At 41.6% G+C, this 27,333-nt stretch overlaps 1 protein-coding gene across 5 annotated transcripts in view; it reads left to right on the forward strand.

Annotated features, from left to right (window-relative positions):
• Positions 1–914: 914 nt before the first annotated feature.
• Positions 915–27,333, forward strand: part of LOC113028331 (zinc finger MIZ domain-containing protein 1-like) — a 92,093-nt gene continuing 65,674 nt past the window's right edge. For 3 of the 5 annotated variants that reach the window (XM_026178516.1, XM_026178515.1, XM_026178517.1), the window contains exon 1: positions 915–1,221. The gene's annotated coding sequence lies outside the window, so the exon portion shown is untranslated. The remainder of the gene's footprint in view (positions 1,222–27,333) is intronic. The other 2 variants (XM_026178518.1, XM_026178520.1) reach the window with 2 other exon arrangements.

Consider the following 27,333-nt stretch of genomic DNA (forward strand, 5'->3'; position numbering starts at 1 on the left):
AATACAAGTGCGATCTTAAGAAAACTCGTGTCTGACCATGATCGCAGGTGAAGAGTCACTCACAGCAAGCAGGGCGCTGTATTTCTAACTTTTGACATGGCTGCTTCCAAACAGGCCACAGTGAGGAGCAGCAGGTCAATGTGTGTTTGTTTGCGTGTGTGGTGGCCGGGAGTCTGGATGCTGCTTGGCACAGTCATGGCTCCTTGACGTCAGCTCTCAGCCCAGCCTGCTGCTGCTGCTGCTGATGCCGCTGCTGCTCTCAAACATGTCTTTGTTATTCAGAGCTTTCCATCAGAGAGCGGCGACCTGCAAAACATGGAGGGTGGCGTCAGCGCCGGAAAGGATCGCTGCGTGACAGCGCGCGTGTGCGCTAATGCGCTCGTCGTAGACCGTGCACGTTCTTACTGCTATTTATTAGATCATTAAATAGGCACTAAACCCATTATTAATTATGTTTAGATGTTTAGCTTATAATAATGCAGCTGATAAACTGACAGATTATGCTACAGAGGGAAATATTATTGTCCTTGCATGGTTATTTTATTTATTTCACTGCCACTGTTATTATTATTATTATTATTATTATTATTATTATTATTATTATTATTATTATTAGCATCAGTGGCCAAGTACTTGCGGAAGTAGTTGCTGTCATGTTTAAAAACATATATTTTCGTCTATTCTGATCAGTCTAAACCTAATTTATTAGAGGCCATTAGAGTTAATACTTCCTTAGAAACTGTCATAAATAGCATTTATTAAATCAGTATCGAAATGCAAACTAAAATAACCAGCAATGACGCTTTAACAGCCTCATTATTGAATCTAAATGTACCTTCCTGTTTAAACATCCCCAAATCATAACTACACAATGCGGTAGACCCGGTCAGAGCCACAATCAGAGCGGGTCGCTCCAGCACATCCAGATACCATATGGCCGCTGTGCTGAGCGACAGTCCGACTCCGCTCCCGGCTCTCTCCTGATGGCTTCTCCGCGTGTATACTCCGCGACACATTTTGTCAGCAGCCACCGAGCATGGGTCCCTTTGGTAATAGAATAGCCAATGTAATTTGACACTTCAACTTACTGTGCTCTCTCCGAGTCTATTCAGTTACTCACCCACTGACGCCGAGCCCATTCTCAGTGGCCGCGAGGGGGGAAGATATTTAAAAAAAGCAAGAGTCGAAAATTACCGAGGACTTTCTGCGCTTAATAACCCGGTGAGTAGCTGCAAACTTAACGTTGCTTGTTCCCGGTGTCGCGCTGCGAGGCTCTTGTCTCGGAAAAGGTTTTGTTTCCACTTTAGCTCAGATTGTTTCTCAACAATAGAGTGACCACTTGAACTGGCACCGAGCGGCACGTCGGAGCCTGTAATAATAAACCGCAGCTTTTTATTTACTATCACGCCGCTTCGTGGCGTCGGGACTGAACCGGCGGGCTGTTAATAAGCAGGTTGTGCATTTCGTTAGTAACAGATGCCGCGTTGATCTCCAACGCGCTGGGGCTTGGAGGCTACACTGTAGCAGGCTGTATGGCTCTCGCTCGCAGAATGAACCGTGTCTGGGTGCGCGTGTGTGCGTCATTTCATGATGTGGGGTTTGCTTTACCTTCAGCTTCTTGATGCGCACAAAGCACATGGTCTGTCTAAAATGGGTTTTTGGGTGATACGTGCAAGCTGTAGAATAACTGGACGTGGTAATAACGGTCACAGCACTGTTCGGGATTTTTCAATGAATGTCACATAAAATCATAATTTCCGAACTTTGATATCAACAGCACATGTATACTATTAAATGATAATGGGAAAAAAGCAAGCATGTCTGTGACAGCCTGCAGTTATCTTGTTGCTGTAGGTCATTAGCGCTTCATAGAGGTTTAACAAGTTGACTCCCAAAATTCCAGCTGTCTGAATATATGGAACCGGTTGGGGTTGGGGGGGGGCTCTCTCATTTAGAACTAGGTTGCCTTTCACTTGCAGTACATCTGTCCAGGAAGCAAAAAAGCATGGCCAAGTGGAAAAAAAGTAAGCTTGACTCTGCTCCTGTTCTACTTCCTAACCATTGTGACTGAGAGAGAGAGAGGAGAGCGAGTGAGAGTTTCTGTCATCTGTAATTTTCTTTTCTGTTACAAAATGCAAGTTTTGGAGCATCAAGCAAGCAAACATATCTGTGCAGATGTTTCTCGTCCCCCTATTAAGATGCACAGGAGAGCTCTTCCTGCTTTTGTGTTATGCTGTTGAAAAGTTCATTCGGCTCATATCTACTTTTAGCTGCTGCAGCATCCAAGTTTGTCCTGCGAGCAGAGTGTTTTGCACCGAGCCACATATGGGGGTCATAAAAAACCTCCGTGGGGACTGCAGTTATTAAGCACCCTCGCTTGCTTATTTACATGTTTGCCATGTAATTTCAAGGGTCTTGTTGAGTTTCTTCACTTTGCTGTTTTCGGAATTTGAGATAACAGCTGAATGAAAGATTTGAGTTGATGTCAAAGAAGGAGGCTATCATTGGCTGATTCACAAGCACTTGATGGCACATAAACACTGAATGAGTGCCTGTATTTGGGAAAATTAAAACTTTCAATTATTGGAACAATTTTGGTCAGACAGAGGAGGTCCTGTCCCCTCCTTCCCCATCACCCCACCTCTGTGGGGCCCCAGGTTGGGCTCCTGAATAACCACAGACCCCACCAGGCTGACCTTCTTCTATTCAAGTTGAGGATGTTGAAACACCAGCCGTCAAACAAAAGACACATTGAAACAGAGATCTGCAACCCAGCACGTGTGTCTGAGTGCTGAAGTAGACCATTTATTAACTCTCAGTTTCTTGCTGACCAATGGAAACTGTCGACACAACAAACTAAAGTCGTGAAAAGGACAAGTTTCTGCAGATACACGTATTAGTGAACAAAATCTAAAAATAAAGAGAAGCTAAATATATATATTTTTAAATTAAATCATACATAAAGCATCTTCTACACACTTGAGCAAATCTTTTCTTTTTGTCCAGACTCCAGGCTGGCTTAGGTTTGCATGTGGCACCGTAAGGCTGACAATGGCAACACGTTGTCAGCGCAGGGTGGAGGGTTCTGCTCTTGCTGTCCCACCCGCCCGACGGGCTGAGAGTAAAGGCGGAAGCTGGAAATGACTGTGCCACATGGGAAATTATTCAACTCTCAGATCAGAGAGGACACACAAGAGGCCTCATTACCTCCAGCAGCACTGCTGGTCAGCCTGTGAGAAGACCGAGAGCTGGTGTGTCTTAACTAGCTGATCTCACTTACTACAATCCTGTGTATCATATGCTTCTTTCATCTGAAAGAAATCCAACGCATGACACATGACGCGTGACACAGAAATACACCCAAAAACTTTAGGAATAAATGCTGTTTTCAGAAAGGAAATATGACCACTTTGATCTGTAATACAACAGTAAAAGAAAACCAGTCTCAAAGGTTTGCAGTCTAAGCCTCTTTTTACCAACAGTATGTACTTAAATAGCTGGTAAATAGGCCTGTTAGCTTGTGTATAATATCATAATGTTATTGATTCAGCTTGGGAATTCCACTTGCAGTGAGCGGCTCCTGTGTATGGCGAGCTCTCTGAAGCAGTCTAACAGAAAAAAGGTGAACGAGTAAGCAACCGAAAGCTCTTCCTCCGCGGTCAGAGCCTGTGGGAGGTTTGTGTAGGTTTCGCTCAAGGTCCTTTTTGTGTTGTCTTTACTCAAGAGAATAAACTCTTGGGATGAATCACCCTGCTGGTATGGCTATTTTCAAATGGTAAGGAGAGTCGAGGGGTAGAAAGTATGTCACTTGGTAGATATAGCAGTTTAATCATGAGGTTTACCTTTGTGTCAAACAGCACTTAATAGTCCTGTTATGTTAGTTGTGAGTAATTACAACCTTGTGCAGTGTTGCTGTGACTTTGAGATTGTAACTCGTGCTGGAAAGTAACTAAATGCATTACTCAAGCTACTTCGAATCCTCTGCAGATATAAATTTTACATACAAAACTGATGAAAAGCAACACATTGTTACAAATGAAGCCCTTATTGGTCCTCGTGGCTTATTGTGACTAAGTGGAAGCGCCAAAAATGCAACAGGTAACATTTCACACATGGTGACCTCTAACATTTAAATTCATTTTACGATTACTTAGTATGATCAGCGAATGTGGTGAGGAAGAAATCCATTTTCTCACTTAAAATAAACAGAATTAACTGTATGGGAAGTTGTTAAGAACTTCAGGGATCTGCTGTAGCAATCACATGGTGAGAGTGGGGAAAAAGAATGTCCTTTTCAACAAGACTATACACACAGCAAAAACAGACTTGGGGGAGGGAGCAACAGGTTGGTTGTTGATAAATAATCAATCAAAATAAACAAAATAGTCTATGTAAGACATGTTGCTTCAGATTGGAGTCACATTAAAGGATCTTGACCCTCAGGTTGAGACACGTTAATCACAGGGCAGCATAAAGGCTTGAAACTGACTTCCACCGTAGCCAGCTACAACACAGAAAACATATTTTACCTATAGTATCTTTTTTACACATCTTGTACTGTTTCGGTAAAGGGAACTGAATGCAGCTGATCTGAATAACAAAATAACCATTTGCGCTACATCATACCAGCGTATTCTTCTTCCATATGTTATTCTGCATTCCTCGTGTGTGTGTGATGATTCGCGACGCTCCACCTCTGTGACACGGAGCTGCAGTAACATGTGTACCGCGCAGATATTCACTGAGGGGTTTTATGGTGGATAGAATGCTCTGACTGTACCTGTCAGCTTGACTGTTGACTGTTAATATGAAGCTTCTATTTTCAAAACACAGCTCAGGGAAAGGGAATCTGTATGTGTGTGTGTGTGTGTGTGCGTACTTGCTTTGTGCAGGAGGGAGATACAGAGCATAGCGAGGGATGGGAGAGGTGCTGGGAGTGACGCCAGACCGCACATCATTTAATCATGTTAGCGTGTGCAACCACTTTGTGCATATTTTCGGTTGCATTGGTGATAGGAGTTGTTATTGTACAAACTGTACTCACACCGAGAGAGAGCGAGAGATGGCTTGACAGGAGGGAAGACAGAGATGACAGTTTGATGCAGGAGAGGCAAAATAAATAGCTCTTTGGATTTTTTAGATTTGTGAAATTTCAGTTTTATGGCAGAAAGCGATAACACAGCCCGAGTCTGATTTTCAGTTGCTGCTGTAACTATTAACATCGCTTGAGAAATCCAAAGTCACCACGTTTGAGAGCATTTAAATGTGAGCCGGTGAAAGGATGACCATTGTGCATATTAGCATTGGATTTCAGCATGCTCTTTGGGCTTAATCCCACTGTTGACTTGCCTGCTAAGTACTGAGTGTGTTATTTTTGCTCTTTTTAAAGAGCCCCTCTACATAATCTCACCTAATCTAATCTATCCCCTTTTATAATAGACTCGGAACGATGTGACTTTATAGAAAAAGCTTTAGTGTAGATCCATACCAAACAGACCAGTGTGCTGCTTGCTTCCCCAACCCCTCTGGCAAAGCTCTTGTGAAAATGCATGTGACCTCTGTGCCCCTTGTTAGTCTGAACAATAGGCTTGCCTCCTCTTACAGCTGCAGCCATGCTGGAGGGGAAGTTTGCCAGAACAGAAGACACACACCGTCTGATTAATAGGTTTAAAGACAGCAGGGTTAGCTTCATAGAAGGCACAACATCATTAAAAATATAGATTACATTCAAGTTTTGTTTAGTTGTTTGTGCTCGTTGGTAGGCATGGGAAGCAAATGTGAAATTAAAATACATTTTTTAAATCTAAAACAGATGAAAGGGTTAATCGATTAACTGATTTTCTACTTATTTATTTTTGTTAAAAGTTATACAAATACTTTCTGCAGAGTAAGTTAAATATTCAGACAACCAAATGGACAAAACAATCTCCTTAAAGATGTCAGTCAAATCTTTTTCTAAGAATTCCCAGCATTATAACTGTTAATTGATTATGAAAACAATTCCTTCCTTTATTGCTCATAATTAAAGTGCAATTAAAATCTACTAATTCTTTGTTTGCATGTTTGTTGTTGTCAGCAGGGTTTTAGAATTTCAGTGGACAAATTAGAGCGCAAACTGAAAAATAGCTGTGCAAAAAGCAAAAGAAAAAAAAAGAATACAATCTGTGAGTCTTAACCCACACTGGATGTAATTGGAGCTTTGTGGGGTCCCCACCAGTCGCAGGCTCATGCATGTTAAATGTGACATGCTGTGAAAAACAGACGCGGATGATGACAGTGCATTGTCGCAGTGTTAAGTGTAAATGAAAGGCTCTGGATCTTGGAAAACATCCGGTTCTACAAAGTCTCAGCCTTTATAAATTTAAACAAGGTCCAACCGAGGATCCCGTCAAATCTTCCAAGTGTTGCATAGCAGGCATATTCCCCTCTTAAATGTGAGCAAAGACCGAGAAACTAGCTCTCAAAATTTGAAAATGTCTCAAGAGGTGTAATCTCACTATCAAGAAATGGGCACCGGGAAGGCTCCCGAGAGGGCTCTGCTGAAGCATCAGTGTCTAGTGTGCGCTCCAGAGGATTTTTTTTTTCTTTTTTCGGGGAGACAGAGAGATCTACATCTCTGATGAGTAATGAAGGTGATTCTGAGCAAGTGGTGGAATTACATTCAACAGAGCCCACGGGGGTCCATATCTTATTGTTCTGTGACAGGGAAAATTAACTGGGATTTACTAATACACAGGGAATGTCCTTCCCCCATTCTCTCCTGCGCTCAAAGAAAAGGTCTGAGGGTAATCTCTTTCCCAAGCACCCCCACCCCCCACGCCCCCTCCCTTCCCAAACACAAATGTCAGATCTTTTCAAGTTTGCTATCGAGATGTAAAACATAAGTAGATAAAATCCCTGACATGTTGCCCCATCTCTCATTCATCTGTTGCCGTATGTTGACACAAAAGACGCGTTCTGCTTAAGTGTTGTTTTGCATTTCACCTGTTCTCCTTTGCATAGTCACTGCGGCAAAGCGTGCAGGTGACCCAAAGTAGATAGGGCTCCATGGCTTTTATTCTCATGGGATCTTTGAGTATTTGTGAGTTTCACGCTTATAAATTGTCATCGTCGGTACTGCTTGTGTGCAGTTTGATTAAATCTGATTGATGCTGGCATAAGACAACAACCCAACAACAGACTAAATATAAAATTTGCATTAATATATTTTGATTGGTGGGTTATAATGCATGCTTTTCCACTTCATTTAAAGCACCCAGACAAGAATAGACACATAAATCTTTGCAAGCCTTTTGCCTGCTGTGCATGTTAAGAGCACTTGTGTACTCACTGTGAGGTTACCTTTGTAAAATTAGCATGTATGAAAATCCTGCCCTTGCTTCAAAATATACAAGATACTGGATATATTATTACAGATGAACAGGTAGAACTTGACTTCCATAGTATTATCACAAATCAGCCAGACAAGACCCTAAATTTATAAGCATCACAAGGTAACAAAAATACATGTGCACACACAGAGAAGCAGTGCAAAACCATCAGCAGCCTTCATAAAATCTGAACATGGCAGATTACAGCAGTTATAGCCAGATGTGTACTCTGAGTAAGCAACCAGGCTTGCTTTTTAGGGATTTTTCATATTTGTGCAGTTTTTGGCAAGAAAATAAATTAATAAAAAAAATGTTGATCTTCTCTTTGCTCCTATTTAAGTCCTTTTTTTGCCCTGTTTGCAAATCCATCTCACCAAAGACTCAAAAGCTGATTTATTTATTCATTTATCGTTTTTTTCTTCTTGATAATTTAACGTTTGAATCTTTAAAATTGGCACAAATAGAAAAAAACAGCTTGCACAAACTGCCGAGGTCCAAGGTGACATCTTCAGATTGCTTGCTTTGTGCAACCAACAGTCCAAAACCAAAACACATTCAGTTTTCAATTATAGAAAACAGAAAAAGTCATCACACTACAGAAGCTCTTTACAGCTGCTGATCAACTGTTTAATTGAATAATCCTTTAAGCATCTGTTTACCGGAGCTACAATTCTCTTGCTGCGTTTTTAATCCATAATGATTTTTGTTTCTTTTGTGACCCAATCATACTTTATTTTCTCCTCCCTGCTCAAACAAAGTCTTTACTGATGATGAAGTGTGGACAGCCGTGACACCACACCCACAGCCTGTGTGTCAGCTTACACTGTACCCTCATGCTAACGCCGTGTCTGTGTGCGGTCGGTTACCCAGGTGCAAGGCATGCATCACAGACCGGAGCTGATACACTGACGTGACAGCTGTCGGCAGAGAAAGAAGATCACGAGAGAGGTCTCGGTGCTGGATAGGGTGGAATATGTTAACCCTTAACATGCGACTGATGCATTATAGATCGCAAAAAGCACGCCTTCTGTTCTGAGTTTGCCTTATTTGTACACAATTTTCAGTTGATTGGGATTTAAGCTCTGTAACTTCCCATCTCATAATCCTCAAATCTCAGACCTCTCTTCAGTGTTAATATGAGGCAGACAAATGTTGTCAGTAGTGTAAACAGGCACTGCAGAAAGCTAAAGTCTGACATTTCCGTGGTGCAGATTTGCTCCAAAGTAAGCAAATATTTACCAAAACACCAGGGTCAGGTGTAGCCCTCAGCTAATTTGGCATAGCTGTGAGAGTACACCTGGTTTGCATCACTCAAAGCATGATGTAGCACAAATCCAAAATTTCTATACATTTACATTACTATTACTTTTATCTGCAGCACACAGACATTTCATCATATCTGACCATCTAGCATTTTATGTAAATTACAGGCAAAGATCCTAGAGAGCTTTAAATAACTCTAGTGTAAACATGTCCTCCATGTTTCTTTACGTTCCTTCATCCTTTGGCTTCTGCAAATGAACCGCGACCGCAGACAATAGATTTCTTTCACACTAATAGTAATCAGTGATATCCTAACAGCCACCACTGCTGATGATGAATGCTAATTAATTGGGCAGTGTTCCTGAATGTAAACATGCAGTGCGACACATATGCAGAAACACTTCACACTCCTATTTATAGGTGCCGATTGCATAAGCTCTTTTGCAACAACAGGGTGTTCTCACTTTGTCAGTATCAAACCGAGAAAAACTGTAACTGACCAGATTATTTTTACACGCGCGCACACGTATATTGCACTTCTTCCTGGCATACCGTGTGTGGCCCAATGGGTCCCACGGCTTACAAAAATGTTGACAGTGGACGCTATTTTTGACCATCTGCTCCGAAACGAGGGCATGTTTGAGTCACAGACGCTGTGGTGCGAGGCTGTGCCCGTGATGTGCCTGGCATGTGGAGAGAGTCAGGGAGGGAGGGAGGGAGGGATAGAGAGAGATGGCTCACCCGAGGGCCCAGCATCCTCCGTGTCACTGTGGAAGTGCACAGTGTGCGGCTGGTTTCACTAATGTGTATTACATTAGCATGGAGGGTGATGAAAGGGGGGAGGCTGTCGAGGGGTGCCAGGGAGTGGTTGATCCTTCACATCTTGGAGGAAGAACAAGGGAGGAGATATCCTTGCGCTTGACTCATGGCGTAAACATCGTCAGTGAGATGAAATAGTGCGAGGTCAGAAAAAGTGTCTGCGTCTCATCTCTTTTTCTTGTGTGCGTCTGCGTTATCTGTGAGGCAGGAATGCGAAACCAAATCTGGGGTGTTCTCGGGATGGGTGGGTGGGAGTCACAGCGGGATTCTTTCAGAGAATTACCCCTGTGTGTCGCCACCTCTCACAAAGTTTACGACTTCTTTCTTTGGAGAGTAGTCGGGCCGTTAAACTACTTTGTAAAGTGCTATTTGTTTTTGCATCCCTTTAAAACTGCCTATATTTCTTTAGCTCTTCGACAGCATTTGTGCATATCGACAAATGTTTATCCTCTCTGATGTGGAGATTTCTACCTTTCTAGACGTCTTTAAGACTAAGTAATCACGCGCTGTCTTGCTGTCTCTCAGCATCAGCCATTCTCTTGATTAAGTGATTTAATTATTTAGTCCATAAAATGCCAGAGAAGTATCTATCCCAGTTGTCAGAGAGCTTCTGATGGCATCTGTAAGTTCTAAACTGAATGATGTTTTAACTCAGAAATAAAGTTTAACCTGCTTAGAGGGGAAGTATTTCAAGCTGGCTTTTAACAGTTAAGCAATTATCCAAGAAATGGCTTAATGACAATAATTTTATTAATTTGGGATGCACAGATATATTGGCCAGTATCAGTGTTTTTCTGAGGTGTCACATTAGATTTGTGCTGGCTAAATGTTCAAAGACTTTTAAGCAGTTCAGCGAGAGCTAAAGAAGTGAGCCAGAGTATTATTTTAACCATCAGCATGAGTGTAACACCACGCCTCCTGAACTCTGTTTAAACGCACTGATCCCTAAACAGGAAGTTAAGAGTTACCGCTTTTACGTTAACTCTGAGGTTTTGCTTGAGGTCAAACACCACAACGTGGCTTTGCTGTAACAAGGACCACCTGAGTTCACCGTTAAATCCTCAGCACTTTGTGGCTTTGCTGCTCTTGATTTTATTTTTCTGGCACCAGCTGATGTCAAGGAGCAAATTGAAAAAGCAAATTACTGCGGGCTGCGTATCCTTCGTCGTCTTTGTGTGCACTTCCTTCGGAGGAGGGAGGTGGAGAAGATCATGTGAGCTGTAATTATATTTATGTTGGGCCCCATTCAATCTGTCACAGTAAATTTTGCCCGACTTGTCATATTGTAAATCATTACAGCGGATTAAATGCTGGTTATGAACTCAAAAGGCCGGGAAAGGATTCTTTTTATTTATTTTTTTGTCCTTGTGATCGCTGTATTTGTTTGTTTGTGACAAGCTAGTTGTGCCTGATATTGGCGGTACAGTGTTTTCTACATGTGTTCAATAAATTTTAATTGGGTGCAGAATGGGTAATGTCACCGATGTTTGCTTTGAAGAAAATCCCTTTCAAAAGGGCAGGCAGCCTTCCAAAAGTGAAAGAATACCTCTGAAAGGCTTCGTGTTTCACAAGCCGTCCTGCGCATTTTGTTTTCTCATTTGTCTGGAATCAAAGACGGCGATGAGCACCGATGGAAAGTTTGACTCTTTTTCTGGGAAGGGGCTTCTTTCAGGAAAGTGCGAGAGAAAAGTGTGTGTGTGTCAATCAGCTGCTGAGTGCCAAAGCAGGAGAGACTGATGAAAGAGTAATTGGTTTTGCATGTTTCACATACACTCGGCGTCCAAACTACGATAGTGATGGACTGTACTCTTGCCTATGGCAGGACTTAGCTGCCACAGTGAGATTCATAAATATCCTCATGATTAGCTGGGCTCCTCACTCATTAGTAAGTGGTACGAATCGTTACTCCCAAGTCACTAAAAAGATTAGTTCAGAATGAATAAACTTTTCATGCTGCTTGCACTTCGGCTGCTCTCAGACAACAATAGTATTGTTAGGTTTCATTTTACTTGTCCCTCATGAATTTTCAGCAGTTAAATCAACTTACAGCAGCGAGTTGTCATACATGCGTTCTGCCACTCTTGAGCACAAAGACTGGATGCAAGCCTCACATGTCGGAGCAGTTGCTTCATTTGTCTAGAAAATCACTTGTTTGGAGAAGCCCTGAATGTTGCATCCCTTGATTTGTATGCGAATAACATCTACCCAAATAAAGCTTTGGAAATTTCCCTAATGTTCACTGCATCAAAATCACATTTCAGCCTTATTTATGCTGCTGTCTATACCTGAAGACATAATTTCATACCTAATTTTTATACACTCTCTTAACCTGCTATATATTATGGATTTGAGCTTGCCAGTACTTCTAAGAAGGAAACTATGAATTATTTGTGTCATTACTTTTGCTGCTGATAGTTTGAAATGTTTTGCATAATAAACAGCCGAGACAACAAGTGAAAAATTAATGAGCAATATTGTTCAAAGATACAGTTTATGATGTGTGTGATGTGATGCTTGCTGATGACCAAAAAAGAAAAGAAAGAAAAGAAACTCTATTGTTTTTGGAATGACTGTCAACCATCAATTTTCATAACGTCATTGTTCGGCTACGGAGTATTTATTTTCATTAATCTCCACAGTTTGTATTGTCATGTTAATTTACTCGACAAGTCTCACTACAGTGTGAGATTTTAAGAACAATGAGGATGAAAGCCAAGAAGGCAAGGCTCATATCAGCCGAGGAGGATATTGGAAAGGAGTAGTCTACACTTTGCCGAACTCCCAAAGCTTCTTTTTTAATATTTAGCTCCTGTCAGTTAAAATCAAAAAGTTTCTCACTTTCTCTAAAGCTCGCACAGAAAGAGAGAGAGCGAGAGGGGGAAGCTGCTTCACGGGTGAAAGCCCTCACACATGAATATTTAATGGTTGCATTTTAACCAGAGTCATAAAATCCAAGAGGATGTGGCTGAAAAGAGAGCAGTGAGGAGTGTGCAAAGTAGGCTACATTGTTTCTTTATAGTCTGAGCTGGATGCCTGAAAGTCATGTAACTCTTCTCAGGCTGCAATAGTGAATCAAATATGTGGATTGTGTCGGGCTAATTTAAGGCCTGGGCCACGTTTAGCAACGTGTTGCGGCCTGTTTTTGCAGCGTAAGCAGCTTGTTGTACAGGAGGATGAAGAAATCTTGGACCTTAAGGGGCTAAATTGAAAATGTTTCATTTTGACACTTCCTCAATGCACTCAGGAAAATGAATTTCATATACTTAATCCATTTGGCCAGTTGACCAAATTGTGAGGAAACATCTATTCAATACGCATCAGTTTTAGCTTAATGGAGCTGGAGCCAAAAAAAAGAAGAAGAGGAGATGAGGGTATCTGTGTGTATTTAATATGCAACCTCTCCTTCTTCCTCTACTTCTAGTCTTGTCATGCATTTTTAAAATTCTGTTCAGCCCTCCGCTGAGCCAGACTTGCAGCCGACAGACACTGAGCTGATTGTTAAGTTTGATAAAGCTCTGCGTTTGTGTGTAGCTGGGGTTATTTTTGTGTACGTAAGCTTTACTTCACAGAGGTAATCATTTGTCATCCAATATTGAATCAAGTTAAATGGACTCATAAATTGCAATCACTTAACTCAGCCCAACTATTATGTTTAATATTGCTTTGTGGGAAAAGGTCAGCCGGCAGTGGATCAGGTTCCAGCAACACAGATAATTCAGCTGCCTTTTATGAGTCTTTTAAAGCTCCGGAAGGAGAAAAAAAATCAGCACCCAGGAAAAAACTGACTGTACACTACTTAACAGCGGGAGCGCAGGATACGCAGCAGCTCCTGTTTATGTTTTCTATCCTTGAATATCCTTAATGCTGTGTTTAAAGTGTGTGTGGCTGGCAGGTTGCAGATAAAACACAGTGGATGCCCTTAAGGGAAACATAATAAAAGGCTTTCCCCTCTGAAAGGTCCAAAGTGCAGTTGTCCACTCTGCACAGCAACAATGGAGCGCTTGTGCAAACGGAGCCATCAGTGGCACTGGCAAGCTTGGCAAACCAGCTTATCAGGAGGCAGGGTGCACTGAGTAGTGGGGGGGGGGATAGAGTATGTGTTTTTGTGTGTGTGCGTGTTACTTTGTTTTGTCCAGAAGCACTGACCTCTTAATTAATTCATGGCTCCTCTTGTTTTTCTTGCATGTGTTTGTGTGAATACACGTTTATGTATTCGATCATGTGGAGCATGCTAACGGCTAACCAATACCGTTAAGGGAATACTACACCAAAAATCTTACCGAATAACACAGTGAGTGCCAAAAAACTACCTGGTTTTAGCAATCGTGCCACCATCATGTGATATCATAAATCAGTGTGGCAAGTGGCATTTGCATGTCCTAGACCAGAAGGTGATGAATTCAGTGAAAATTTTGTTTCCTTGAACCCGTGTCCACAGCACAAGTAGCACTGCTTCACTGAAAATGTGCCATATTTGCAGGGTATCTGCTGATCAGCAGGTTGTTGTTCCGAGCCGTGCCTCCTTCAGTCTATATGTTGAAGTATTTTCAGCCAAGACACTGAACCCCGAGTTGCCCCCAAGGAATTTACTGGAGTGTTTATGTATTTTTAAAAAAGGCACTTGTAGTAAGTAAGCTCTTTGAGTGCTCAAATTGAGTATAAAAGTATATAAGTACCAGCCCATTTACCATTTATTACAAATTATTGTATAACTGGATTTGGCTGGAAAGGCTTAAATCTTCTTTGAGGAAGCCGAAGAATTCAAGTAAGAAATCTGCAGAGAGCTAATCTCGCATAAATGTTAACATGATGTTAAATCTTAGATCAACAATATTAGAGTTTACCACACGAGCAAGAAGCTGGGCTGGTGCATCAGCAGAGTAATTGGGAAAGAATCTGAGGTTAAATGAAATGCTTTACTAATCAGACAGAGTTTTGATCATTGATATTTGAAGTCTTAAATATTGTTGTCCTAACAAATAGTTTAAAAAAATTCAACTTAAGGCGTAATGAGAAGTGTTGCTTAATTGATTGGGTCTTATTAGCCAGCTGGTAGTCACACAAGTGTGAATGAACCAATGATTGTGATGCACGAATCAAGCGCCTGATGACAATCAGGGAATCCCAGCACTGATTTACTGTCCAATAGCAGGCTTAAAAGGTAGCTCTGAAAAGTCTGGAGTTACAGTTTCCATGCTTTAAAGTCCCCGAGCATGGAGAGAGAGATGCGGAAAATTTTAGTCAACCACCTATTTAACCCTGGAATATTACTGAGCAGATGTTAAATGGCTGTCATCGGTCAGGTCAGCCGGATAAGCACTGGTGAGCACTATCAACGTGTCAATATTTACATTACTTTACCAATTGCAGTAATATTTTTGCACCACTGTGTCCGTTTTTCGGCATCAAAACTGCATGCATGTAACCACATGAATTCTCCTCCTCTCTCACACAGGTACAATTTCAAGAAGTGCAGTTTGTTGGTGGCAGATTTTTTTCTTTTGCTTTCTCAGAGCTGTTTGAGTTGTTGGAGGAATGCATCGTGTGCTTAGTTTACTCACTTGCCAGATAGTCTGTAGTGCTTTCACTGCATTTCCTTTGGGACACAACACTTGGGGGGGGAAAAAAAGGAAGTCTCAAGGTGCCTGTGTTCGGCTTTAGATGTGACTCTGGGTTGGTAAATATTTAGAGAGCAAACATTTTGATACCAGCAGGGATTATAGTTGGGGGAAACATGCTTTTCTAAGAATGGAAATATCAGCATATTGCAAGGTATCATGCTACAATTTTTATTTTAATGCCTGTCTCCAAAAAGTAGCAATTTAGCAACTCAAATCCCACTGAGGAAACCAGATTGCTTTTCTAAGTCCGGCTTATTTTGATGTAGCTCGCCCACTGAAGCTCATTCTCTTTGTTCGAAAGCATCCAATTCATCAGCAGGGATTGTTGCCGCCTACCAACAACCAACATATTTGTTCTGCTGCTTCACCTTGTTGGCTTTGCAGAGAGAAGGTGCCAAAGGTGGATGTTAAACATGTCAAGTGCTATCTGCTTCATTTACTTGGTCACTGAATATTCATGTGCCTTTATACTGGTGTCAGCCTTCAGCCAGCCGTGCAGACAACCAGCAGCCGTCTCTACAGTCATCAGACAAGCACCATCCCCGTGTCGTCCGAGAGATCCTCTTTAACGTTATCTTTTTTTTGTTTTTTGGACTTTTTTTATCGTTGGAAAATAAGGTGGTGATTGTGCCCGGAGCTGACAACCATTTCCTGTTCCAATTTGTGTGGCATGCGAGCAGAGCTGTGCTGCTTTTCGCTTTGAGGTGCTTGGGGACGAGTCAGAGTGGGCACCCCACGAAGACGACGAGGGAGAAGGAGGGAGGGAGGGAGGAGAGCGAGTATAACCCTGTGTACTGCAGTCATGCCCATTTACTCTCCCTGACACCTCCAGGGACACGCTCTGACCTCTGCGGGGATCTCGCCCCCTCTTTACTCTCACTCATGCGTTTCCCCTCCGCTCTGGGGAAATCGCACCAAATTCCTTGTGCATTACAAGAGCTTTCGGGAGGCCCCAGTTGACGCTTGGCCTCGTCTAGACTGCCGTGACTGTTGTTCGGCAGCGCTGCCGAGCCGCGGTGCAGGGTCAGACTCTTTGCATGGCAGCAGAGATTGCAGAGGTTGTCTCATTAAATATATGCTTCCTGGTAAGATGAAAAGCTCATGCTCTTTGTTGGTTCTTAAGATGAAAGGCCCCCCTCTACAGGCTGTACTCAGACAGAGCTCGATAATGTAAACACGTCTGTGCTGTAGATTACTCATTTGCATGGTGTTGCAGTGAGCTTTGATCAGTGATGGATTGCAGCTAAGTCTGTTTGTTAGTTAAATGGTTACATTGCACTAAGTTATAGAGGTTTATAACTTAAAAGTCTTGTTTGGAGCTTATTCTGAAGTATCAGCATTTGAGATGCAGCTGATTTTGATAGGGAAAGTTTAGTTTGCATCATGCGTGTTCAGCTGTTTAGTGATCATAGAAAAATAAGAAAAATAACAATTTTGTGGGTATGATTTGAGTTTAAAGAATACTTCCTGCAGGAATACTCGAGGAAAGGAAAGAATAAGTACGCTATATTTGAGTAGGAAGACTCAGTTATTTGAGAGAGAAGAGCCTGTGCGCTTTACGTTGGCTGCAGCAGAGGGAATTTCATCTCCTGTCATCTCCCTGTTGATTAGTATTGATTGGTGAGGCTGAATTGGCCTCTTGAGTGGAAGTTGCATCAAATAATCCCTCATTCGACTTTCCCAAATCCATTGTGAGGGCTGGCGAATGATTTCATCAGAGGTTTTCTGAGCGTGAGGCACTGAGCTGAAACATTTCCTGCGGGCGACAGAAAAAGGCAGTTGTTTTAGCCTCCACTGTTTTACCTCTTAATGAAAGTATGGGAAAGCTGACCTACTGAATAAACTGCGACAAACAAAGCCGAGGGGGACCTGAACGTTACCCCTGCCCCATTACGCTATTTTTTTTTTTAAATCACTTGCACCTGTGGTTTGTATAGACATGAATCTTTTTCCCCCAGACAAAAACGAGGAATTCTCTGCAGCTTGGAAGGATCCCCCTGCTGTGCACGGATGACACGGTCTGCTGTGTTGCTGCCACTGCCGCTGCTGCCGGTTGGCTTTCGATGGGGGCAGCTTGAGTGCAATAATGAAATGGAAAAGTTCCAGAGCAGTGAACGCTTGTACGCAGAAGGTAATTGGAGATTGCCACTGAAGAACTCCGCACGATATGCTTTCGATTCAACTTCACAGAAGGGCAGACCACAAAGTTTGATTATGTTTGCTGTTAACCAAACGCCTGCTGCAGTACAGAGAAATGGGATCTTGTTCAGACAGAGAGCGAGGTAGGAAAGGGAGAAGGAAGCAGCTTTGGCTGAATACACATATTTGTTTTTCCACCCATTTTTTTTCGACATGATTTTGTTTTGATTGAATCTCAAGTTTTCAGTGTTGACAAAAACCAGAAGGTTGTGCAGATACGAGTCAAACCGATAGGCAGACGGGCTCTTAATATAACAAATGACTCAGGGCCCATTTGTGTGGCACTGCAAGCAAGTGTTGGAGGTTCACAGCCTTGTTTAATTAAAGTAAAACCTGAGATTGGTGGTCCTTCAGCCACTTTAAGTCTGATTTGACACTAGAGAATCAGAGCGTGTTCAATGGAAAGCAGATGAATGATTGATAAGAGAAGCAAAGCTGCTTCAAATGCTGCTCTGAGGACATTAATAATGAAGGGCACTTTGAGTGCCTTCAGTGGCATATGGGAGACAAGAGATTTCATTACCTTCCCCATTTAGCACAACTGTTTTTGTATAGCTTTTGTTTGCTTTATAATTGTGTTATTATTTTATCAACTTTATGCTTAGAAATGCTGATAATTTAGACACAACCTCATAAAATCATGTTTGTCTTAACTGGTGCCCACAAACCATGGTTTGATTGAACTTATTTATCATTTTATTCCCTGTTAAAACATATTTTTTAAATAAAAATGCTGGCTCCAAATTAATATGTAAATCTACCATAACCTTATGTCCTTTTCCATGTGCCCTGTTTTTATATCTTTTCAAGTTGTCAAAATAGTTCCCTGAGGTGGAGAAGTTTTTCTATTAATATAGAAAACAACAACAGATTGCAGTGGAAACAGGCTTAGATAATTAATAAAATATTTAAAAATGTGGAAGATGTGTACATTTTAAACATTGATGTGAGGTTTCTCCACACTGGACAGATGGAAAATTGCAACAGATGTTAGTGGACCACCAAAAAGTCTGTGCTGTTCCTGAAATGAATACAGTAAAAAAAAAAAAAAATTACATATTTCCACTGGTTTCCACATGGTTTCAAGGTGTGACAGATGCTCTCATACCTTTGTCATAAAGTTGAGCCCTTCTCTTCTGCAGACGTTTCATGGCATCCGATTGGAAAGGCTTTGGGTGGTTTAATTCTAAAGCACCCAAAGACTTATATTTGCATCAAAGTCTTGGTTGGAAATGTCTATTTTTTCACATTTTCTTGTGAAAATTTCCTGTTAAGTTGGATAAAAATATGCACTGCGTTTGGATAGAAACTGTTGACACCTTCCCGTGAAGATTTTTGTTTTTTTTTTAGCTCACGCCCAATTTTTAAGCAGTGACTGGCTCATTTCAATAGACAAGGCTGTGCTCACAGTGCTGCTTAAAGTTTGACTGCTCACTTTTGACTTATGAGTGCCAGAGGTGCCAGAACACATAAAAGATGTTGGAAGCGGAAAAAGGAAGATGAGATGTTTTTTGGCAGTGTTTTTACTCTGTGAAACTGCTTCTCCTGTCTGCACTGTAGATCCTGCTGCTCTGTGTGTCTTTGTCAGGCTTCATGTCATCCTGCCATTGTTCAGGCCAGAAATCAGCACATACTTCCATTGTTCTACACTCAAATCTGGAGCTATACACCCTATTCTGCCCCACATTTCTGAACCTCATATTTGTTAAATATACTGTCTCGTCTTAGTCGCGGTAACCGTTCTCTACAGCTTCTGCCACCTCTCTTTGTGGTCTGCAGCTTATATAGCATCCTTAAATGTGAGAAATTGTAGACTCTTATTTAATTTAGGCTCAAAGCACCGCAGCGACAAAAGCATTAGCCTGAGTATTGCCCATGAGTGGAGGCACAAGTGTGTCCTCTCTCCCAATCCAAACCTAAAACCAGGTCTCGACAGTAAAGGAAGACATGCTTCAAAGTGCATCAAAGTAGTCCCCCATCCCTACCGTCTAAACAAAGCAACTTGTTGACATGGTCCCAGACACAAGCTTGGTCGTTTGTCAAGAAGTGGAGGATAGCCGTAGCTCGTGGGAAAGGACTCTGCCTGAAAAGACGGCCTGACATTTGTTTTCGAAACAGCCAATGTCTGGCTTCACGTTAAAGGGCACCCAGGACTTTGGTGTGTTCAATGGTTTTTCTGTTCTGCGGGGGTGTTGATGCGGGCCAACTTCTTATGTTATTCTGTGCGCTGCTTTCATGTGGTTTTTACTTTGTAAGGCACCTAGCTTAACACTTTTACTTTGCCGCTCCATCCACCGGCTGTGTGGCAGCACAGCACGGCTCCTTGAAGGGCTGCAGAAAGTAACCTTTATTTGAGAGGGGAAAAAAAATCATTTTTCTCTGTACGGCTTTATGCCACTAACGTTTCTTGGCCCCAGCAACGTTTTCTTTTTACGCCGTAGTCTAGGAGCATTCTCACGTAGGGAGAAATAAATGATTGTGTTTGCCTTAAATACTGCAGAGCTGTAGTCGATTCTCCACCGGAAGAAAAGTGCAATGTAATACAAGCTGTATTTGTTCAGTAGTGATGAATGAGAAGTTATTTAAGCTGCAGGCTTGAGAAGTGAAAGTGACTGGTTATCAATTTTCTGCAAAGAAATATTATGAAACTTTTCCAGCTGAATGATCAGACAGCAGTCTGCGATGAGCATTAATAAATGTCTGTGTTATTGCTGGAAGAGCACACCAAAATGTTCCAACAAACAAACCCAAAACAATTAGCTAAAAGACAGTAAAACTATTAAAGAACTGAGATAAACTGCTGGACTTTTGCTGGACAAGCATGTGGCATATCCAAAGAACATTCACTGGCTTTCCTCGTATAATTGTTTGAGGTCTTTAAATCATCAGTTAATTGAATACTTACTTTGTCCTTGATGGATGCTGAGTATGGGAAAAAACATATGGCTCTGGTATATATAATAGACCGCCTGCTTCTGATGTTTTGCTACAATAATCTGGCAGACAGTTCGCTCTGCTGTGTGACATGAAGAGACCACAGATGAGAATCACCTGTCTGTGGTAAGCCCCGAGAAGCAGAACCCATCTCCTCTCAAGGCGGTTTGTCACAGCAGCTATTAAGACTAATAGCTGGAGCCTGTGATAAGCACAGTTAGCTGAATTCATGACCCGAGTGGCCTGAGCAGCGCTATCATTTCCACTTGTGTGTTTTTCTGCTGATGCGTTTAATTTTTATCCTGTCCGGTGCTATGACACGAGGGGAAACGAGAGTAAGAGAGCGAAATAGAAATGGAGGGACGGGGCCTTGGGTGAAATATTGATCGATACAATCCGGGGTGAAGGCGTTGCAACAAGGAGGAGAGATTATTTGGGTCGTATTACTCGAACAGTACTCTGTGTGGTGTTGATTGTGTAAGATTCGAATCAGAGCAAACTGACATAAAAAGTACAGATTATATCTAAGATATTTATGAATCATCCAAAGAGTTAAACGGGTAACTTTTTTTAAAGGGTCATTCTGTCAGAAAATACAATGGAGGCAAAACTAGTTTAGGCTGTGATAGTCAGAGCATCAAAATAGATGATTTTTGTTTTATGAAAGTGCAAAAACAGATAGGTGCACATAGCATCTCAGGTCCCACACCCCAGTATCCCACTCTCACAGACTTTTTACCTCTGTAATAGCATCACAACCTGCAGCCACAAGAGCTTTGGGGATTGACCAGGGATTAAAAATGTAGCTATGGGTTGTAATGAGCAGCTTGCACAGATAGCCTATCGGGTTATTTTCTGCGTGGGTTGTGGTTTTATTGAACTAATCTTTTAGGGTAATATGGCTCACTCTGTGCTCTGTTCTTACCTTTTTGATGCTTTTCTTTAAACATAACGCCCAGTAAACACCAGCCAAATATTCAACAAGCATCAGATGCCGCATCCCACAACCCCGACCCCCGCCCTGCCGCCACATGGCATGCCTGGTATTAGCCGATTTCCTGGAGATCACTGAAGGATGCTGCTGGAGCACTTGTGCTCCTCTTTCTCGCTCTCATTCGCTCTGTGTAGAGTGGCCCGCTTAATGCATTGTAATGGTTGACCATTATTTACGCTGGGGATAAACAAAGAGAAGCAAGGAATTGATGGAGTAATCCACTCTCGCAGTCATTAGGCATTGAGATGGAGGAGCTGGTGGAAGCAGCCTCCTCCTTATGCCTCTCGAGTCGAGCAGCTAATGGAAATGGGACTCATTAAGACACCTTATACTCCGACGCACCCAAGATCATGAGGAATTGCTAATTGATTGTCGTTAGCGTTCTCGCAATGAGACGCTCTGCCTGTTTTCTCATTTGTTATGAACGGCTTTGTTTTCTTCCTCCCGTCTCCTTCACTTCATTATTGATGTTGCTGTTTTTCCTTCTCTTTCTCTTAGCCCGTTTCGCCTCGAGAGGCCTTTGCAACCGAGTCATCGTAACACTGTTAGACCTGGTTAACTGCAACAATCAGAAGCCCACATGTGCAATTCTGTATCAAATCTGTAATATTTTCAATAATTGGAAGATAGCAGTGCCTTACAAAAAAATCAATATTCAAGGACTTCTAATGGTTGGCTGTGTATGAAACATACATGCTAGTGCAAAAAGTCGGATGTAGAAAATGTGCTTTGGCCAGCACGGTCATGGTTGAATAACATGAAGGCAGGTCTACTTGTGATGCTTTGCTTATTGGTTCTGGAAATTCCTTCCCTTTTCCTCTGGAACCAGCAGATTGTGTTCATCTTACCCTTTAATCATTTTCCCCTCCCAATAGTAATGTGCTCTCTTTTTCCTCCCTGGATTCCTCTGTGTATATGCCCCCCCGCCCCCTCACACATTGCTTTTTCCTTATTATGAGACGGAGGAAGCAAAGATGAGGGAACGAGATGAAGAATGAGGGCTAAAAATGCAAATACAGGTTCTTTCTTGTCACACATAAGGGCTTGTCACATCCACCTCTAATTTGCTGCTGGCTAAAGGATCTCCTTCTTTTTCTCTGCCTTGCTTGTCTTTATCACATTATGAAGTCTTTCACCTCTGGTAAACCCTTCACAGGCTGGTGAAACAGTAAGAACAGCCAGGTGACCAAGGAAGAATCTATGGCTGCAGGTTTGCTTTGCAGATGAAGCAGGACAAGGTAAAGGAAGCAGGAGGGGCATTGTTTTTATGTCGCTGGTCAGACGGTGCAGCATTTCTTTGCTTTAGCGCTCTGCCAGCAGTCTACAACTCCAGCTCTATCTCCCTTGTGGGAGTTGCTACCACCTTCTCACTCTGATACAGAAAGACTGGAAACAAAGGAAGAAAAACACAAGCACCCTCTTGGGCTGCTCTCGCCTTTGAAACAAGATATAGTATAGAGAGAGGAGTAGGAGGAAAAACAGTATTGAAGCCATCAATTCATGCAGGACTCATGAGCATCGTCTCACTCTTTGGAAATAGAAAAACAGTCTGTTAAAGTGACAATCGGCTTTCATAAACGGGTCTTTTCTTGATTTGGGCACCACTTCTGATGCACTGAGTGAAATAACCATTTACAGCTTCAGTAAACACACAGTAAAGACCACATTTGATCAAACACGTGCCATTGTCTACTTTGCAACCGTTTAACTTTTCCCTGTGACCCACTTGTTCATAGTTTCTCTGTGTGAGGAGCGCTCATTGCTGAACACTTTGGAAGTGCTTTGTTTTAGTGACTGAGATTGAGACTGTTGCCTTTCCCTGATCTCAGCAGACATTTAATTGACTGAATCAAGGTTCTTAAGCGATAGACATTACAATCCCTTATAATAAACCTCTAAATTAACCTTTAAATTATTCTCATTTGGAAGATCAGCTTTTTTTGGAGGGGGGGGGGGGGGGGCGACTTCAATTGTTTCACTTGTTTAGGTGATCTAGCAATACAGACAATTGATGCTAGAGGGCAAACACATTGGGAAGTTATGCACAGCAGGAAGTAAATTACCTGAATTTGCATAAATAAGACACATAATTGGTAGTTGCTGTGATCCTGATCTGGTAGCACGCAGTATATATACAACTGCACCTTTTTGCACAAGGGTGTGTGTTGTGGATACGCGTGTGTGTGTGTGTGTGTGAGAGAGAGAGAGAGAGAGAGAGAGAGAGAGAGAGAGAGAGAGAGAGAGAGAGGTTCCATGTAATTGCAGCAATGGTGGTTAAGTAGGCACCAGCATTTGTGTTAATCAGCAGAGAGTGAAGATCGGGGAGCTCACTGAGCAGGCGTCTCATGCCCTGTAAATGTATCATGGTAAAAACCATTATCTCTAAACCTGTAATCATCTCTACGGCATTCATTCAGTGCATCAACATGCTTCATGTTGATGGCTTTTCACCTCTAAAAAATGGTGTGACTCTTTGTGCCTTCACTCTGTATGGATGTCCTCTGAGGGAAGCATTATGTGTGTTGGGATAGTGTCCAATTAATCCTCCATTAGGCACTAAGCTACAGTGTGTACTGTATCTACAATATAACCTGTAGGATAAATTGACAGATTAAATTCATTCTTGAGAAGAGCTTTATGTTGTTTATACAGTATTTTCTAACTTACACTGAGTACAATGATTCAAAATGTATTAACTCAAAACATTTATAATTTACTAATTTACACAGAGTTCTCTGTGTAACACCTAGAACAGCCTCAGTTATATTAGCGATGAGAGATACACCAGACTGTTCCTGGTTGAAACCTGGAAGCTAATTTCTTAACATATTTGGGTGGACTGCTTTATCCATGCAAGACATTGTTTTGCTAGTTTAGGAAGGTAGCTGTTAGTTAACGATAGATGGGTAATAGCCAACTTAGAGTCAGATTTGCTCTCCAAAACGAAGCATATTTTCAACCGCATTCCCATCCCTGCAAGTATTTTGACACTTAATAATTGTCTCTGTTCTTCAGTGTGTAGTCAGGGTTCCAAAATGAAAGCTAAACCAGCATCATGAGCTTTACCTCCACGTACATTTAAGGTACTTACAGAAGATTGTCTGAACATCCTATTCAAGGACATCAAGGAACACTTTATGGACTAGAATAAAAGGAAATAAGCACAAAAGAAATCTTAATCAGGGGGAAGAAAAACAACTTTTAATGGTCAAACTCTTGATCCTAAGGTTTCAAGCTCACTTCTTTTCTTACAAAAGCAAACTGAGTTCACGCTCAAGAAGTTGCATCCTTGGGTTCATAATACTGTCACTGAGGGCAAAAATTTGATGTTAACTATGAAATAAACTGGACTGAATTTAATATAACAAAAACAAAACAGGCTATGCTAATAACAGTCTGTGTACCGTATGTGTCTGTCATTGAAAAAAAAAATCACAGATGCATTTAATTCTTTTATTGTAATCAGGAAACATGTCAACAATTCTGGAGAGATGACGCTAGGGTGTCAGCCATTTTTGCGGGTGCTTGGTTGGCCAGCTCGACTGGATAAAACTGGATAAACCATTAAATCTTCTGATTACTGTAACGCAGATGTTAGCTAATGCTAGTGAAAAAATCAGTAGCCACCACACATAGATGTTAATAAGCAACTTGGTTTGTTGCTAAGGTTGTAATTTGTGAAGCAGCATCAGTTTTCGTGGAGTTTGGTTTCTGTTTTCTCCGTAGTAAAAATTTGCTCACACCGAGGCTGCTGGCTTGTGTCTGGCTTTGAGCTCTGGCTAGCTTTAGCTTTAATGACTTAGCTTCTGTAAAATGGGCATTTTCCTGTGGGTGAGGGCAATTTAAGTACCAGATTAGGTTTTGCTGTTATGTTTTCATGGTGCTTCCCTTGCAAACATGGGTAAACTTTGTGTCTTCATGCACACTGAAGAGCTTCCTTGGTAATGCTATATTAGCATGTGGCTGTGAGTATGCATATGACTATTTGCCAGCAACACTGTGAGCATGTTGTTATTCATGAAGTGGACCACAAATAACTGGACATATGTGAGGCGAATAAAGCTGGAAATTGTTTCTGGTCTCTACAACTACGTGTCATTAATTAGTGACCATGTGTTTTTGTTTGTTTTGGTTTTTTGTTCTAAAATCCATAAAACTGCCTTTTAAATATTACTTGAATTGTAGTATTTGCACTAAAATTTGCTATCAGATCTATTTACAGAAATAGTCATTTAAACCAATCAATTTATAATTTAATTAGTCTTCATTTGTTACCCTACTGTGGTTTATATGAAAGAATTATATTGACTTTTAACCTTAATTCCACAAAAAAATAACATAATTATGCTATCACATGACAGCTGGCAGAAACCTCAATTAATTTGTCTCTAATTACAATATTGGTGTATACGTAAACAAACTCACTGTGCTGCAAAGTGAGGCGATTGCCTCTGTGTTTCCCGTGCTTCATTTTTTATAGTTTTTATTAGCTTCGATTATGAAAATCATTGCAAACAAGTAGTCTGTTACTGTCTGTTTCTCCTTTGACTTGAAGTGCCTTTTTTAGAAAGCTTGTGAAAAGAGGAGATGCATATCTTGATTGATCTTGCATGTCTTGACTATATCAACAACAGGAAGTGGTCTAAAGCAGGAATGGTGATTCATGTGCCAAGGTAACACTAAGTAGAAGTAAGGGAGGTGAATGGGAGTTCAAACGTTTCAAAGCTGGTATTTATTAAGAATATAGTTGATTAAAACTGTTTTTATCTCCTTTTTAAGAATTTTAGTTTCCAGTCACTGTACATATTTGTCAGAAGGGAAGTGATTAAAAAAAGGGAAACGGGTGCTAAATATACTGTGGATTTTAAAGAAGGCTCACCCATGGCATAATTAATTACACTCAGCATATTCATCACTTTTAATGCTAAAGCAACTCTCTGTGTTTATGTTTTTGAGCTGCTTATCATTTTCACTAATTGTTTTATTAAGACCTAAAAATCTCTTTAATCCTTTTCCTCCTCCATTTGTTCGCATGCTTTCATATCCATATGCATTTAAATCCGGCTGTAGTTACGAGTTAAAATGCAAATGCAGCTCACTGGGAATAATGGCCCCGGAGAACTGGCTGGATAGACGGACACCCTATGGCTCTCGAGAGCTTTCCCCACAGCGCTGAGAGCAGAGCCAGGTGAGTGCTTCTCTCCAGGTGTCCCTCTCATGCCATTGTCGAGGCTTAGCGGGTGGCACCGAGAGCCCACTGCCCTTCTGGCTCGCCAGCGGGTTTCATGGCCATTTTGCACTGAATGACTGTTCATTGACGCAGCCAGTAAAACCCGCTGCTGACTTGGGAGGAATAAGTTTGTCCAGCTCCAGTGGCTTCAGCAACAGTGGGGATTTTGACTCCATGAGGACCCAATTAAACCTGGGAGGCCCTCTCTGAAGGAATAATAACAATGATAAATGCACCTCTGTGGCCAGCTTAAAAAGCAGCAGGGAGAAATGTTTTATTGTGCTGGCCTGTCTTGACACAATTTACTCCAGGCTTCTGGCTTTTGCAGCATCAGGACGAAAACCTCACCTTGTGATTTTTTCCCCCTTTCCCTTGGAGAAGCCTAATGTCATCCTGAAACATTGTGATGACTCGGCTTTGTGTACCATCAAACCATCCTCGTGTGCCCTTTGAAGTGACTTTACTTACTCAGTGCTGAAAGTACAAATTATTTGTTTTTAAGTTGCAAGTCGGTTCAAGGACACGTTTGGGGGTATTTGTTAGAATAAAAGCAAACATTTTTAAGTTACTGATATTAATTTGACCTCGAAAATATTCATCAACTCTGACGAAAAAATCTCTGAATTCCTCTGGATACGCCATCTCATTTGAGAATATCTTCTGTTTTTCACATTTTGAGTAATCTTATTATGCTCTTTATTCGTGTTTACCCATCTTAGAAAAGACATTTAGTCATCACGTATTTTCCTCTGTCAGGTTGTAATTTTGAGAAAAACTCCTTTAATTAGATAACAGGCTTCTGTATTTGCACTTTGCCAGCAGTTTATCAATTACTGCTTGTGGTTTCATACTGCCAGTCAGTCTTTGTCTGGGTGCTCGAGCCTCCTCCTCACCACGCTGCAG

Source organism: Astatotilapia calliptera, chromosome 8 (assembly GCF_900246225.1).
Source record: "Astatotilapia calliptera chromosome 8, fAstCal1.2, whole genome shotgun sequence".
NCBI lineage: Eukaryota > Metazoa > Chordata > Actinopteri > Cichliformes > Cichlidae > Astatotilapia > Astatotilapia calliptera.